Raw genomic sequence first — 15,838 nt, 5'->3', positions numbered from 1 at the left:
TTTGACAAGCCCAGCTCCAGCGCTAAGATGTAGGGTGGGCTGCAGGATTCTGTGTTGGGACCTTGTGTGTAAGGGGTTAAAAAGCCTGTTCTAAAAATAATTGACTGACTTACTTCCCGTTCACAATAAACAAGAAAAAAAAATCTGATTGGTTGGCATTTGCCTAGCCAATGGGGAGGAAGCACTAGTGGAACTCATGATGAGCTGCTAGACTTTGATTATTGAGGTCAATTTAATGTCCACCATAAGAAAATGCAGGGGAAATTTAATTTGGTCAGGGCACCTTGTCCCTGTACAATTCTTTTTCAATGCTGCATCAAAAAAAAAAAAAAAACTCCATTTCATTCAAAATCCAGAACTGCTTTTCCATCGTGCCAGCGAGCTGATTTGAATGCGGAGCACAATGAGGATGATCAGAAAAGCAAACATTCAAAGAGAAAAACACTGACATATTGGAACTGCATGCTTCTTAAATGGCAGCACTAATAAAGCTACTGGTGAAGAGTGAGAGCAAACAATGAGCGATGGGGTCTCATGAACTGCTTCAATTCACAATACAAACGGAAAAGAAAATAATGTATTGACTAGACCTATCCTTCCTTAAAGCAATACCCTTCATTTCCATAGAAGGAAAGCAATTAGAATGAGAGATCTATAAAAATTTCAGTGTAGAATATATATAACATTACATTACATTACATTACACACACACACACACACACACACACACACACACACACACACACACACACACACACACACACACGTAAAGGGGCCCCAATTAACATAAATCTACCAATGGAGATGTCCCCCTCCATTCAGCAAGGAGGCCCAAGGTGACATTTTGTCAGGGCACCCAATATTCCTTGCTTCGTATAAATCGTGATAATTCAGAAAAATACCCTCAACAATTATTAAATTCTACGTGAACATCTTTATGCATATGTTCACCGTTTGTAAAATGATCAAGGAAAATCATATGTAATATTGCTTGCTTAATTTAACATGGTTTTAACTATTTGCCGTTTGTAAACAGACTGCAGTATTTATAGAGTACTAAGAACTAAAAATCCTACTTTACCAGAAAGTGCAGCTGTCAAAATCAGCTTCCCAAGTTTATAAATCACACAGCAGATGGAGGAATATTGCTCCCCGCGACCATTTCAGGAGTTGGGGATCACCCTCCAAAGTGCCCGTAACAAGCTGCATGGCATTTCCATTTATTTTTAGGACTTAATACCCCATCATTTCTTACAAGCCAATTTATCCGTCTGGTGTGCCGGAAGGACGAACGCTAGCATTTACATCACTGCTTACCTCTGCGATGAGTGTAGGACATACAGGTCCTCGGAGACACGGCCTCTGCATCGCAGAAGGTGACGTTTTTACAGTCACGGACATAAATAATCTTAATGAATGAAATAAAGTTCACTTAGCGTAATGAAATCCAGAAAAACCAACAAACAAGGGACCACGAAATCGCTCCCTGTTTGACCGGAGCGATTTACAAGGCTAGAAGAGGAAGCAGGTAAATGAAGTCACTCAGAAAAACTGAACACGTTCAAAATCTCCGGTAGGATGTACAGACCAAAATCTCCGGGGTTTGTTAAAAATGTATTTTTAAAATACATTTTGAAAACTGCTATGTTACATCGGGGGAATTGGCGGTTTATCAAGAACAATAACAAAAAGAACAAAAGAACTAGAGCACAGGGATTTATAGTTTAGTCTGGAACCAAGGACAGAAGGGGGGTGTGAGGCAGCACGAATAAGCCTGGTTATCCCCCCCCCCAAAGGCAGCCATAGTACCACCCTCTCACGCTGCCAACTGGGGATCAACTCAAGCATTTTTCCATCACATATTTTGCACAAGTACTGTAGATATCTCTATAATTAACTGCCGATAAAACACAGCCTTTCCGTTAAACATCTGCACTAAAAATGATCGATTTCGCATGGCCTCAACCCGTACAGCCTGGGATTACAGCAAAGCCCCATTTGTACGAGACTGAGATTAACTATGCATGGAGCTTCTCTTCCGATGCGCCCGTGTCCTTGAGGTTGGCCCAGTGATAAGGTCTACAGCTACAGCTGGCTGGTGCCGCCTGGGCTTGACTGGACCGCAGGACAGACCACCGGGTCTCAGCAGAGTCATTTATTTTGAAGTGCCGCATGCAATCCCCATCTACAAGACTTCCAGGTCAGTCCATTTCATTAATAATAATATTCCCAAACATTACAAGATTCAGTCTCACACTGAGGACCCAGGAAACTTCCAAACACACACACACACACACACACACACACACACACACAGCTATACTGCTATATCAGCAAAAAAAAATGCTAATTGACAAAATAAGCATTGACGTTATATGGAATGTAAAGGAAAAGATAGCAGTCATGGGAAAAACCAATACAAAACAGCCTTTACATATCTGAACACCATGCTAACATATGGTGTGAGGCGTGAATCAGCTCTCGGAGGAGAGGAGAATAAAGGCAGGAGCCAGTCAGGTCGTTGGGGTCGGCAAGGCAGCAAACTAAAATTTAAGCAATCCCCTGATCCCCTCCGAGGAACTCCGAGTGAGCGTCAGCAGATGACAGAGTCAAGACAGGCTGCTGTATAAGCTGCCGGACTCAACTTGCACACGGGAAAATGCTTTTACCAACAAAGGAGTTTTGCAGGGACAGGAAAACGCATAAATAAGACTGCATTCCAGAAAAGCTCAACGTGTAGCACACATGCAATGCATACAAAATGTAAAAAAGCATAAAGCTAAAAAAAAAAAAGATTATATAAATGTTGACTTTGTTCTGGGCCTCATCTGCTAATTAAATTTCAGATCAAAGTGAATTAATTACAGCAACATTCCTCTAAACTGTTCACGTCAGAAAGTATGCGGAATTTTATGCAAATTCTTATCAGTCTTAGATTAACAGCATAATACTTCACATTCCTCTCAGTGCCGCTAATGGCAGACTAGGGTTTTAAAATCTGATTTCATTACTCAAATTGAAAAGACGACAATAGATGCAGCCACAGAATGGGTGATTAACTGATAAATTGTTGAAGAATAATAAAAAAAAAAAAATTAAATCTACATTTGCCGCATATTATTGTGATAGCTTTATTAGAAAGATTTCAATCCAATTTTCTTCTAAATCTGCTCAAATAATTAAATCAAGAGGGTCATAAACTTTAAATGACCCAAATATAAAACTGAGAAATTGCCTGATAGCCAGCTCAGACACAGGACGTGGTGTTTAAAAAGGCAGAAGGTATAACATGTCATGCATTAATAAGCTGTGTGTTTAACCGCACGGTGACTGGGCGAGTAGGCATATTACGGTTACCCAACCCCTCAGCCTGCTTACAGTCTGAATCCAGCTTCGCCCCACGCTGCACATCCATGCGACACCACAGGTCACATGATCTGGTGATGGGGATATTATGAATTAATACCCCGCGATGGTTCAGTCACCTGCCCAGTGTGTGGTCCATCTACGGACCCATTCTTTCCATCCAGATAACTGACAATTGCGTAATCGGTAACTGGAAATGGATCATGCCGATAGTAACATCACACCAGATTTGTATTTTAAAAAAAATTTAAAAAAAATTGTCTGACAGGAAATTCGCTGCGTAAGAGGATACTTTACACATGTTGAGTTTACTGGGTCTTTTGTCTTTGGTGGAGGGAGGGAATATTAAAAAAATAATAATAATAAAAATCTTCCATCAGAATTCAGCTCCACTCTTTCAATCACCAGAGACCTGGCATTAGCTGGAAAACCATGCCGTCTTGCCCTCCGCCCCCCAACCCCCACCATTTCCTCCACAAAAGATGATAAAAATGCAAAGCTTGCCATGTCCCCCCTCCCCCTGAATCCATACCCAGCTTCTTGGATGCAAAAACCCAAACCAAAAATCGATGAAGAGTCAGCTCTTTGCGAGCCTCTTGAGGCACGAGAGAGTTCCAAAATGTACACTAAATTATTTGGTCTTGCATGCGACATATTTTGAGTGGACTAGCTCACATTCACTCAAAACGCATTTCTTATCAGGGATATCGTGAAGCAGGAAGCACTGTCATTGGCCTTTGAGTACAATACGATGCTGGAAGTATTGGAAGAAAATACCTAGCTTAGATTAAACTTCTGCACTTTCTCCAGGCATCTGCTGTGTCCGTCAGGCAAGGTCCCCGTTACATTCAGACTAACTGTGAACCCCCTGGCACAGGAATAAATTGGCTTTGTTCTGCCTAGGGAGCGAAGGAGGGGAATCAGCTGGGAGTTACTCTCCCATGGCCGCCAGTATGCAGACTCAGCAAGTCTACTGGGTGCCCGCGAGTCACTGGGTTGCCAATGGTGGGCGTCACACTGCACCACCTTCTGGTCTCCCACAAGAGCAGCAGTTCGATTTGCAATGTCAGTAGAGGGTGGAAATCAGCAGGGATGCGAAAAGTACATCCGTCTCCAGCGCGCTCTGCGCGTCAAAGGAGAGCCGCCCAATCTTAAGGCTGTTAAAACAGAGTGGCTGAAGTGAAAAGGGGCTAAATTCAGCCAACGCAGTTATTCACTGCCATGCAAGACAGAAAGAGCAGAACAAACTTAGCTGTATGATGAATTTTCTATAACGAGAGTAAAAGCTTGCTATGAAATGAAATGTAGAAAGGGGGGAAAAAAGCCTTTTTATATTAAAACCAAAGTTTTTGAGAAGCAGCATACAAGCAAACACACACACACACACACACACACACACACACCTCGTAAAAAAGCAAAAATACAATTAAGCCAAAGAAGACTCATTTTAGGTAATGAGTAGACCAGAAAAAAACTACTAACAGAAACAAAATTAAAATGGGGGGGGGGGGGTTATAACTAAATTAAAGCTTGCAGGGTGCAACAGACACATTTCATTTTAAATTGCAATGTTTCAACTCAGAAGTGTTTGTCACCAGGAAGAAAAAGGGAACAAAATGACACTGACAGCTTGCATAGTCTGTGTCAGAAGTACTGAAGGATAAGAACTTTTGTTTAAAATTTTGGTTTTAGAAAACAATAACAAGAAAAAAAAGTTTAATATTAAGCCTCAGCAGGCCAATGGTTTGCAACAGTTCTACTGTGCTGCACATCCACCAAATGCAAAACCAGTAGCAGGAAGAAATGCTCACCGTGGCTTGGAGCAGAACATTTCATGACCAGAATATACACTGAAAAACACTTTATTTAGAATTAAACCGGTGGTAGGTTTTGAACACAGGCAACACGGAACTCAGGAGGTCCGTCAAAACAAATGCGTTCTGACAAGGGAAGGGTATGCTTGGCGTGTAAAGATTAAAACGCGTCACAGCAGAGACTAAGGACACCTCACGGACAAAATCGACGACCCGTAACAAGGAGGGACAAACCCTTGTGTAACCTGGGTGGTCCAGTGCAGCCCAGATTGTAGCTAAATACACGGACAAGTAAATGCAAACACAATAAATAAATAAATAAATAAATAAATAAATAAATAAATAAATAAACACACACACACACACTTCAACATGCCTGTAAGGATCAGAATTCTTATATCACTTGCCTCCAGACAGACAGAATCCATTTTTATCATGTGTACTTGGGCTGGACGCCAGAAAAAGGAACCACAACTAAATTTTGCTGTTGAATAGCGAAGTGCCAGGAACATCCCGGTATAAAGGTTTACCAGGAATGGGGGGTCAGGCCGCCTCAATCGTTATTCCATTCATAGGTACGCTCCACAATAAATACCCACAAATTAAGGAAGTGTGTACAGTGTACAGCTGCACGGAGCGTCCAAGGTGGAGCTGAATGCATTAAGCTGAGAGCATCTAGATGCCAGCTAATGCCGACTACTAAATATTTCAGAAAATACAGGAGCCAGGTTGGTGTGAAATTGATGCAGCAGAACTCCATCGAGCAAAAGAAAAAAAAAAAAAAAAAAAGAAAAAAAAACAGAAAATTCATTTTAGCCCCATGTAATATATATGCCCCCCCCCCCACAAACATACGCGCGCGCGCACACACACACACACACACACACACACACACACGAGTAAAAATCCCATTTACCTACATGCATTTTGTAAATAGATCCAGCCAGACGGTATTCATACATATGAAAACATGTTTTTTCCCCCCTAAGGCACGCTAATTCCTGTTAAGTGCAGCTATGCAGCAAGGGACTGAAAATGTACAACTATTGCAACATCCCGCTCTGCCTCATCTCTGCCCATCTCTGATGCCGAGGGTGACGGGCACAAAGATTTCACTGCATAGCTTGTAATTATTGCCTTGTGCTGTACTCCACACTGTACGCTATAACAATGATGATGTCGTCATCATCATCATCATCATCAATACTAGCAGTAAAAGTAGCCTAGTAGACAACAATAACTCCATTATTTGATATGCAATATCAAGTAGACTTCAAAATAAAGTGATATATGACTGGACTGGTAGCTCAGCCATGAGTAACTATTCGGGTGAAGCAAGTGAGGTTATTTTCAGTAGTAATGGTAGTTGTAGTCGTGGTGGTGGTAGGGGTAGTAGTTGTAGTGGCGGCAGCAGCAGTAGTAGTAATAGTAGTAGTGGTGGTGGTGGCAGCAGTAGCAGCGGTAGTAGTAGTAGTAGTAGTAGTAGTAGTAGTAGTAGTAGTAGTAGTAGTAGTATGGGTAGCAGTGGCAGCGGTAGTAGTAGTAGTAGTAGTGGTGGTAGTGGTATGGGTAGCAGTAGCAGAGGTAGCAGTAGTGGTAGCAGTAGCAGTGGTAGTAGTAGCAGTATGGGTAGCAGTGGCAGCGATAGTAGTAGTAGTGGTAGTGGTATGGGTAGCAGTGGTAGTAGTAGTAGTGGTATGGGTAGCAGTAACAGAGTAGTAGTAGTGGTAGTGGTATGGGTAGCAGTAGCAGCGGTAGCAGTAGTAGTAGCAGTCGTAGTAGTAGCAGTATGGGTAGCAGTAGCAGCGGTAGTAGTGGTAGTGTTATGGGTAGCAGTAGCAGCGGTAGTAGTAGTAGTGGTAGTGTTATGGGTAGCAGTAGCAGCGGTAGCAGTATGGGTAGCAGTAGCAGTGGTAGTAGTAGCAGTATGGGTAGCAGTAGCAGTGGTAGTAGTGGTATGGGTAGCAGTAGCAGAGTAGTAGTAGTAGTAGTAGTAGTAGTAGTAGTAGTAGTAGTAGTAGTAGTAGTAGTAGTGGTATGGGTAGCAGTAGCAGAGGTAGTAGTATGGGTAGCAGTAGCAGAGTAGTAGTAGTACTGGTAGTGGTATGGGTAGCAGTAGCAGCGGTAGCAGTATGGGTAGCAGTAGCAGTGGTAGTAGTAGTAGTGGTATGGGTAGCAGTAGCAGAGTAGTAGTAGCAGTATGGGTAGCAGTAGCAGAGTAGTAGTAGTAGTAGTAGTGGTGGTACGGGTAGCAGTAGCAGCGGTATTGGTGGTAGCAGCAGCAGCAGCAATAATCAGTAGTAATAACAATACAACTATGACTTATGATGCATCCTGGCTCATGGCATAAGCCCTGTCGCCCCACACTTCTGGTTGAAAGTTCGGGTCTCTCACTGTGTGTGTGTCCATTGGATTTGTATGTTTTTCCCACATCACACCGTGTCCTACAGGTGCTCCGTTTCCCTCTTTTAGCCTGGACACATGCAATTAGGCTAATTGCCCTTAGCGTGTGTCCCTTGCTGCCGGGAACAGAGTCAGAAGATAGATGGAGGGATGGATGAAAGTGTTTTTTTTTTTTGTTGTCACTGTTTTCATTATGAATTACCATTTTTATTATCAACCCATCTATCATATTGCATATCAAGGAACAGGGTCGTCGCTGTTTGTTATTAAAGCAAGTCTTTCCTTACAAATGTAACATCCTGACAAAACACCAGCTATTACATCACCATTTGCCAGTAGCATCGAAAAGCTATTCCACTCCGTCAGAATATAAATCTCACTCGCTTCACCCGAATACAGTCACCCACGGCTGAGCTACTAGTTCATCCATATATCCCTTTATTTTGAAGTCTGCCTGATGAGTGGCAACACAAACACAAATATATTTGCTTGAGAACCCAAGACCTTGGTACATGTACTGCACAAGTTAAAGGAAGCAATTTAAATGCTGAGAAGTCGCTTTTGTCCAATGAAACTTCCATAGCCAAGAAATCAATGCTTAGATATTTTCTAACATCTTTATTGAAGTGACATATGACAAGTGGTATTCACAGGGTCTGAAAGCCTTTTCGGTCACCAGTTGAACCCATCAGCTACAAACGGTACTTGCCACACAAACCCTCCAAGGTTAAACTTGCCGCCAACCCCCTAGACTATGTTTCTAAGTATCATAGATTTATTTAATTCGTTATCGTCATAGCTTATTATCAATAATACATTACAGCTATACATTCATCCCAATTAGGATGGTTTGAAGTCACAAAATAGACATCTCCAGATCTATGTCGCAGCTGAAAAGCAAGTACACCTGTCTGTCGCCAGGCTTTTGGCTTTATTCATTTACTCATCTTGACGAGCTGTGACCATGACATACGGGCACGCCACCCCACCCCCCACCTTTCCCGTAACAGGGAACACATCTTCCTGGATTTTATTAATCTTGCAAATGGAACCCACCTCTTACTTTTAAGCAGGTGTCTTTGGCAGGACTTGAAGCACATTATGCCTGTCAGCCTAGCAAACTATGTTTTTTGTGCTATTTACGGTACAAAGCCTCAGTGAGCATAAGGTTACTAATGAGAAGTTGTCACAAGTCATCAGCACAGCACTTACAACCCTGTCACTATACTTGACGGACACCCTAGAGAAGCGCTGAATTCCCGAACAGATTTACACGATCATGCAAGTTTCAAGTTCAAGGTATACTTTGTACAATTTTTAAAGTGTTTCAATTAACAACTGAATCCAATTAATGCTTTCCAATTTTCTGAAATTCCACTAAATTTCCCCAGTTAGCATGCCAACATCAATCATGTTTACAGTACATTTCAGTTTATCCAGTCAGTCACAGTGTGCATTAACCAAAGCTATAGCGATTCTGTAAACTAATCGGCAAGCCTATCGTAGGTGAACCTATTATAGGTGAACCTACTGTATATCAGACCCAGAACAGAAATGCTCATGCCAGAGCAAGCAGAAAGGGGAGGGGTTGCTGAGTGGCTCCACCCTAAAAGTCTGACTGGGCCAATCAGGTGCCTCATCCATTTTTCATTGTTCCCGAGTGCCATTTTGTGCGAGTAATATGAAGTTGGGGAGACCCACTGTATTTCTCCTCTTAGGATGCCTAAATTTTACGGTTGCCGCCCCCCCCCCCCTTCCTCTGAGAGAAAATACACTACATTGCCAAAAGTATTGGGACACCTGCCTTTACACACATATGAACTTTAATAACATCCCATTCTTAACACATAGGCTTTAATATGGCGTTGACCCACCCATTGCAGCTATAACAGCTTCAACTCTTCTGGGAAGGCTGTCCACAAGGTTTAGGAGTGTGTTTATGGGAATTTTTGGCCATTCTTCCAGGAGCGAATTTGTGAGATCAGGCACTGATGTTGGATGAGAAGGCCTGGCTCACAGTCTCTGCTCTAATTCATCTCAATGGTGTTCTATCAGGTTGAGGTCAGGGCTCTGTGCAGGCCAGTCAAGTTCCTCCACACCAGACTCGCTCATCCATGTCTTTATGGACCTTGGTTTGTGCACTGGTGTGCAGTTATGTTGGAACAGGAAGGGGCCGCCCCCAAACTGTTCCCATAAGGTTGGGAGCATGAAATTGTCCAAAAATGGCTTTGAATGCTGCCCAAGCCCTGAAAAACAACCCCAAAACCACCAAACTTTACACTTGGCACGATGCAGTCAGGCAAGTACCATTCTCCTGGCAACCGCCAAACCCAGACTCTTATATCTGATTGTCAGACAGAGAAGCGTGATTCGTCACTCCAGAGAACACGTCTCCACTGATCTAGAGTCCAGTGGCGGTGTTCTATACACCACTGCATCCGACGCTTTGCATTGCACTTGATGATGTAAGGCTTGGATGCAGCAGCTCAGCCATGGAAACCCATTCCATGAAGTTCTCTACGGACTGTTCTTGAGCTAATCTGAAGGCCACACGAAGTTTGGAGGTCTGTAGCTATTGACTCTGCTGAGAGTTGGCGACTTCTGCACACTGTGCGCCTCAGCATGCGTTGTCCCCGCTCTGTGATTTTATGTGATCTACCACTTTGTGGCTGAGTTGCCGTTCCCAATTGATTCCATTTTGTTATAATACCGCTAACAGTTGATCGTGGAATTTTTAGTAACGAGGAAATTTCACATATGGACTTATTGCACAGGTGGCAAACTATCAGGGTACTACGCTTGAATACACTGAGCTCTTGAGAGCGACCCATTCTTTCGCAAATGTTTGTAGAAGCAGTCTGCATGCCTAGGTGCTTGATTTTATACACCTGTGGCTATGGAAGTGATTGGAACACCTGAATTCAATGATTTGGTGGAGTGTTCCAAAACTTCTGGCAATATAGTGTATAATTTTATATTATATATATATATATATATATATATATATATATATATATATATATATATATATATATAAAAAAATATATATATATATATAAAAATATATATATATAAAAATATATATATATAAAAATATATATATATATATATATATATATATATATATATATATATATATATAAAAATATATATATATATATATAAAAATATATATATATAAAAATATATATATATAAAAATATATAAAATGATAGATAGAACTGCCATAAGCTGTTACATGATGTTTGCATTGCATCAGGTTGAAAACAGGTTTTCTAAAAGCATTTTTAAAAATATCAGTCCACCTGACATTTGACATTTGCTATAATCTAGCATTGAGAAATAGGCATTCGCCAGACGAGGCGGGATTTGACTGACAAGCCGATACCACAAGCCGAAAATAGACAACTTTTTCAATTATTCACAGAAAACTGAAGAATAAAGTGGATCACGTAAAATCAAGTCATATCATTATGAAAATGTTATAGAAATCATTTCCCATACTCACTGTAACAAATCTGTAAACCCACATTCACTATGCATGCCCACACAACTTCGGCTTTCCTGAATGTGTATACAAACCACTGTTGAACAATGAATTGCAAGCATTTCTGTCTGTTTAGTAGCTAGCTGTTTACAAAGGCATTAAAAAACCGTGAGCAGAGGGGAGTAGGTTAGAATGCGCACCACATTTTCCATGTCATCCGTTTGAAAGGGAAAAAAAAAAAAACAAACAAAATGAAAAGAAATGGCAGGAATGGTAGCACACTATTCATGTATCAATACGGCGGGACATTCCTTTAAGGAAAACTGGCCATTCATGCACAGTTTTTACCTGAGAAAATTAATATACTAATGAAATTAACAGGAGTAAACGAAAAACCAAGCAGCAAAACACCTTCTCTGCCAAGAACACAGTGTCTGAGTAAATACCTCTCATATGTCACTCAGTAAGATTAGGATAGTTTCCTGTTAAACACACAATCATTCTCTTCAGACGTGCTACATGCATTGCTTGTAAAATAATAATATTTCAGTAATAATCTCATAGTGGAGTAGCAATTGGCAGCAGTGTAATGAATGACTCCGTGAAGCAGCATGTAGACCGAATAACAGTTTCAAGTTTGATAGTATGGTTTCACTCAAGCCAATATTTCACATGCTTGAGAATTGTATGTTAAGTGATGATGTCTGAAGAGATGCTACTGCTAATGCTACTACTGAAGGCACACTTACCTATCCAAAATCGCTGTAGAGTGTGTAGTGTTGTCACAAATGTGTCAAGATTTTGCAACAGAATTACAAGCTCGTTTAAACAAATTAACAGCAGCATAACTGACAGAAGCAGGGGTGCTAAATGTGACTTCTGAAACTGGTACAATAAGGAGCATAAAGAAAAGCAGAGAATGGAAGGCAGGGGGGACGCATCTAAGGTCCAAGCCTGTCTGCTGAATCTCTCCAGACCCATTAACTGCATATAAAGTTATTATTCGTTAGTCTGCAAGAAATATGCAGAGCTTATTAGTACAGGGTTATGGTTTACCTGGGCAGCACAGGACACAAGGTTGAGGAAAACCCAGGGAGAAATTCCGGTCATTCATAGGGCACATAATTTTATGCCAAGGAAATTTAGAGTTTAGAGCCTTGGGAACAAAAAATGAAACATACAACCGATTCCTGTAATACATTATATGGGATGATGTTTTTTTTTTTTTTTGTTTAGCAATCAATAAACAGAATCCTCCGGCATGTAAAACAGGCGCCAGAGTAACACCAAGGGACTGGGTTAACCTGGTCAAATGCATCTCTATGACAACCAATCATCAAAAAAAGCGCTTTAGAGCTGACTTAATTAGACGGCAGCTCTCATCAGGATTTAAATATACCGTTAGCGGAGTGGTCTGACAGAACTGGGAGCATGAGGTACTCTCCAAGACGTACAACATGTTTCTCACTCTTTTTTTTTTTTTTTTTGGAGTCAAGTGCTTCAGTTAAAGTGGCCTCGTCTCTTCAGTTTTTGTCATTTGGAATAACAAAGTTCCTTTTTATTATATTTACTGTTCTGGGCTTCTCTTGCAGCAAACATCTGCCACGTAATCCGTTACACCATTTACAACTATTGTGGGGAAAAAAGGGGTCTGTTGATGGAAATGAACCTGATACATTTCTGTAGGTAGCAAAGCCGGAAGGGTACATGCCCCTTTACCAACTTCCTTTTTGTAACATTTATCTTCGTGAAGATTGAAAATGGGGTCTGGAACCTGTTCAAGGCAGCACAGGGCACAGGGCTGGGGCGCACCCCAGATGGGATGCCAGTCCATCACTGGGCACAGGGCTGGGGCGCACCCCGGATGGGATGCCAGTCCATCACTGGGCACAGGGCTGGGGCGCACCCCGGATGGGATGCCAGTCCATCACTGGGCACAGGGCTGGGGCGCACCCCAGATGGGATGCCAGTCCATCACTGGGCACAGGGCTGGGGCGCACCCCAGATGGGATGCCAGTCCATCACTGGGCACAGGGCTGGGGCGCACCCCGGATGGGATGCCAGTCCATCACTGGGCACAGGGCTGGGGCGCACCCCGGATGGGATGCCAGTCCATCACTGGGCACAGGGCTGGGGCGCACCCCGGATGGGATGCCAGTCCATCACTGGGCACAGGGCTGGGGCACACCCAAGATGGGATGCCAGTCCATCACAAGATTGACATCACATGTAATCTGTCAACCGAGATGCCAAGTGGCCTCGTCCCTGTTTGCAACTGTGGGATGAAACCCACATGACAAGTGGAGAATGTGTCAATTCCATACACTCCATCAGAACTCCCAGCCCTGAAGCAACAATGTCATCCACTGAGCTACCAGGACTCTCTCTCAGTAAAAATAAAACAATGTTACTTAAAGTCAGACTGTCCTTATTATTATGACTTACTGTAGATTGAAGATCAGAAGACATTTTAGGAGCCATTCTTGCGTAAAGCTGGATTATGCCAAAGGGCATAATTGCCAGTTCTGAACTTTCTCATAACTGTATGATGGCTTGGACAAAGATAAAATTGCAATTATAGCATATTTCACAGCTGGGCTAAGATGGCAATCAATTAAGACAAACTCCTTTGACATGACTGTTGGAGCTTTTCCGAAATCCACAACAAATCGTAATGAGAACTCACCATTAGCATCATAATTTGTTTTTAAGTGGATACTCATCAGTAATGATTTAGAAATGCTTATTTCCTGTATAAGCATTAACATTTAGATTCACACAAAAGCTAAATATGTAGAACTATTTCTACATTTTTTTCTGACATTCACTTTTTCTTACCATAGATTTAATATAAGTTGTCTTAAGGCATTTCATAATGAGTCTAAAAACTGATTTTTTTCAAACATCAAAAACAAATGAACAAATAAGATTAACAGACAATTACTTAACTCTCTGAAGAACCACTTAAGTGATTAATTCTGAAACCCGCTTCATTTCAGATGAGGAAAGGACCCAAAAACACGACATCAAATCTACTTACAAGTGCAACGGCTCTCATTTCCAAATCAAAAATGCCATGCAACCTTTATTAATCTTATTTTGTATCATTGTGGAAATTGGTTGGTAGCAGCCAATCTGATTCCTCATGGAAATAAAAAACTGAATGTCCCAGTTGTACTTCTCTGGGTTAAAACAGCAGAAATCAATGGCAAAGTGCCAGGTAGGGAAGGGTTTCTAGACACAGAACTGAAGTCTTTCGACTCCTTCGAAACAAAACCGGCTGTTGGCTTTGGATGCCTGGCCTCAAATTATATAGTTCTGATCTTATGTAGATGGAAACAGACCAGGGTTTAATTGCATATAATAAAAATACACACACATAAGCACGTACACAGTGGTATGGGGTAGTGAGCAGCCCATGGCTTAGGAATCTATACCCATATCCAGATGGGTGTGGGCTCGCATCCAGGGGCTGGCAGAATAGTCATATCTTTCAAGAGAGAGCTCAGTCCTTAAGGTAGAGTTTCTTTACTCTAGACCACTTTTTGTGGTCTTGGTCTCGTCTCGGAATCAACTTTATTTTGAGTATATCTTATTTCGGTCTTGGACACAGAGGACTCAAGGTTCTCTCTCAAGACCAGTCATCAAAACGCCTCAATATTGATCACAATGCCTTAATATTAATAGGTTTGTTAAACCTCTGTGATTGAAGCAGAGTGTTTTACACCCAAAGTTCAAATGCAACTAATAAGGTGTGTCTTATTTGAAAAAATAATTATTTGAAAATGTTATATTTGTATAGAAGCATTTATATTGAAATTTTAAGGGGAAGGGAAAAAAAAAAAAATGTCCATGGCTCAAGTTATACTGTGATGCAAATTTTAGGCCATACTGCCTGGGTCCAAGGTGGCGTCTGTGCTCCACATTTTATAGGGTGCTATGCTTCAGTCTACATCAGGGGTCTCCAACTCCGGTCCTGGAGAGCTACTATCCAGTAGGTTTTCTGTCCCACTTGGCTTCTGATGAGCCACACCTGCTCCTGGTATTTACCTGAAAACTAGTGTGGCTCATCAGAAGCCAGATAGGATAGAAAACCTACTGGATGATAACTCTCCAGGACCGGAGTTGGAGACCCCTGGTCTAATAATGCTAGTCTGTTTCTTATCTTGAGTTGGTCTAGTCCTGCCTCCATACACTCTGGTCTTGATACTGACTTGGTCTCGGTTTAGGTGGTCTTAACTACATCACTACCTTAAACCCAACCGCTCCCCAGGCACTGGACACTGGATCTCCCCAGGCACTGGACACTGGATCTCCCCAGGCACTGGACACTGGATCTCCCCAGGCACTGGACGGCTCCACTCTCTGTCCTCCAAAATGTCCTCACTTGTATGTCACTTTGAACAAAGCAACCACTAAATAATGTAAAATATACCATCCGGAAAAAAGTTTCCATGTTCAAAGACTGATTTCAGTTGTCTGTTTGCTGTGGCATTACGGCAAGAAAATTTTAAACAGTCTCTAGGGTGCAAGTTGATCAAACATTTAACCTTCAGATGTGGGGAAAGTCAATGACGCTTACGTAACCCAAATAAGACAAGTGGGGGGAGGGGGGGGGTCACTCATTTAAACGCTGCAGTGAACAATCAGGCCTAACTTAGACCAGCATAATGGACAATCCACCTTATCTTCCTAGGGATGGCTCAACTGCCAAAGCCTCCTCTAGGGAAGGACAAATTAATCCAAGAAGTCACAAAGAACCAAAGAA

At 41.9% G+C, this 15,838-nt stretch overlaps 1 protein-coding gene across 2 annotated transcripts in view; it reads right to left on the bottom strand.

Annotated features, from left to right (window-relative positions):
- Nucleotides 1-15,838, bottom strand: part of LOC111857877 (kelch-like protein 29) — a 115,654-nt gene that overhangs the window by 75,613 nt on the left and 24,203 nt on the right. The gene's annotated exons all lie outside the window — the stretch shown is intronic.

Source organism: Paramormyrops kingsleyae, chromosome 14, assembly GCF_048594095.1.
Source record: "Paramormyrops kingsleyae isolate MSU_618 chromosome 14, PKINGS_0.4, whole genome shotgun sequence".
NCBI classification, from domain to species: domain Eukaryota; kingdom Metazoa; phylum Chordata; class Actinopteri; order Osteoglossiformes; family Mormyridae; genus Paramormyrops; species Paramormyrops kingsleyae.
Note: the sequence above shows the minus strand (reverse complement) of the source record. Positions and strands in the feature narration are given on the sequence as shown.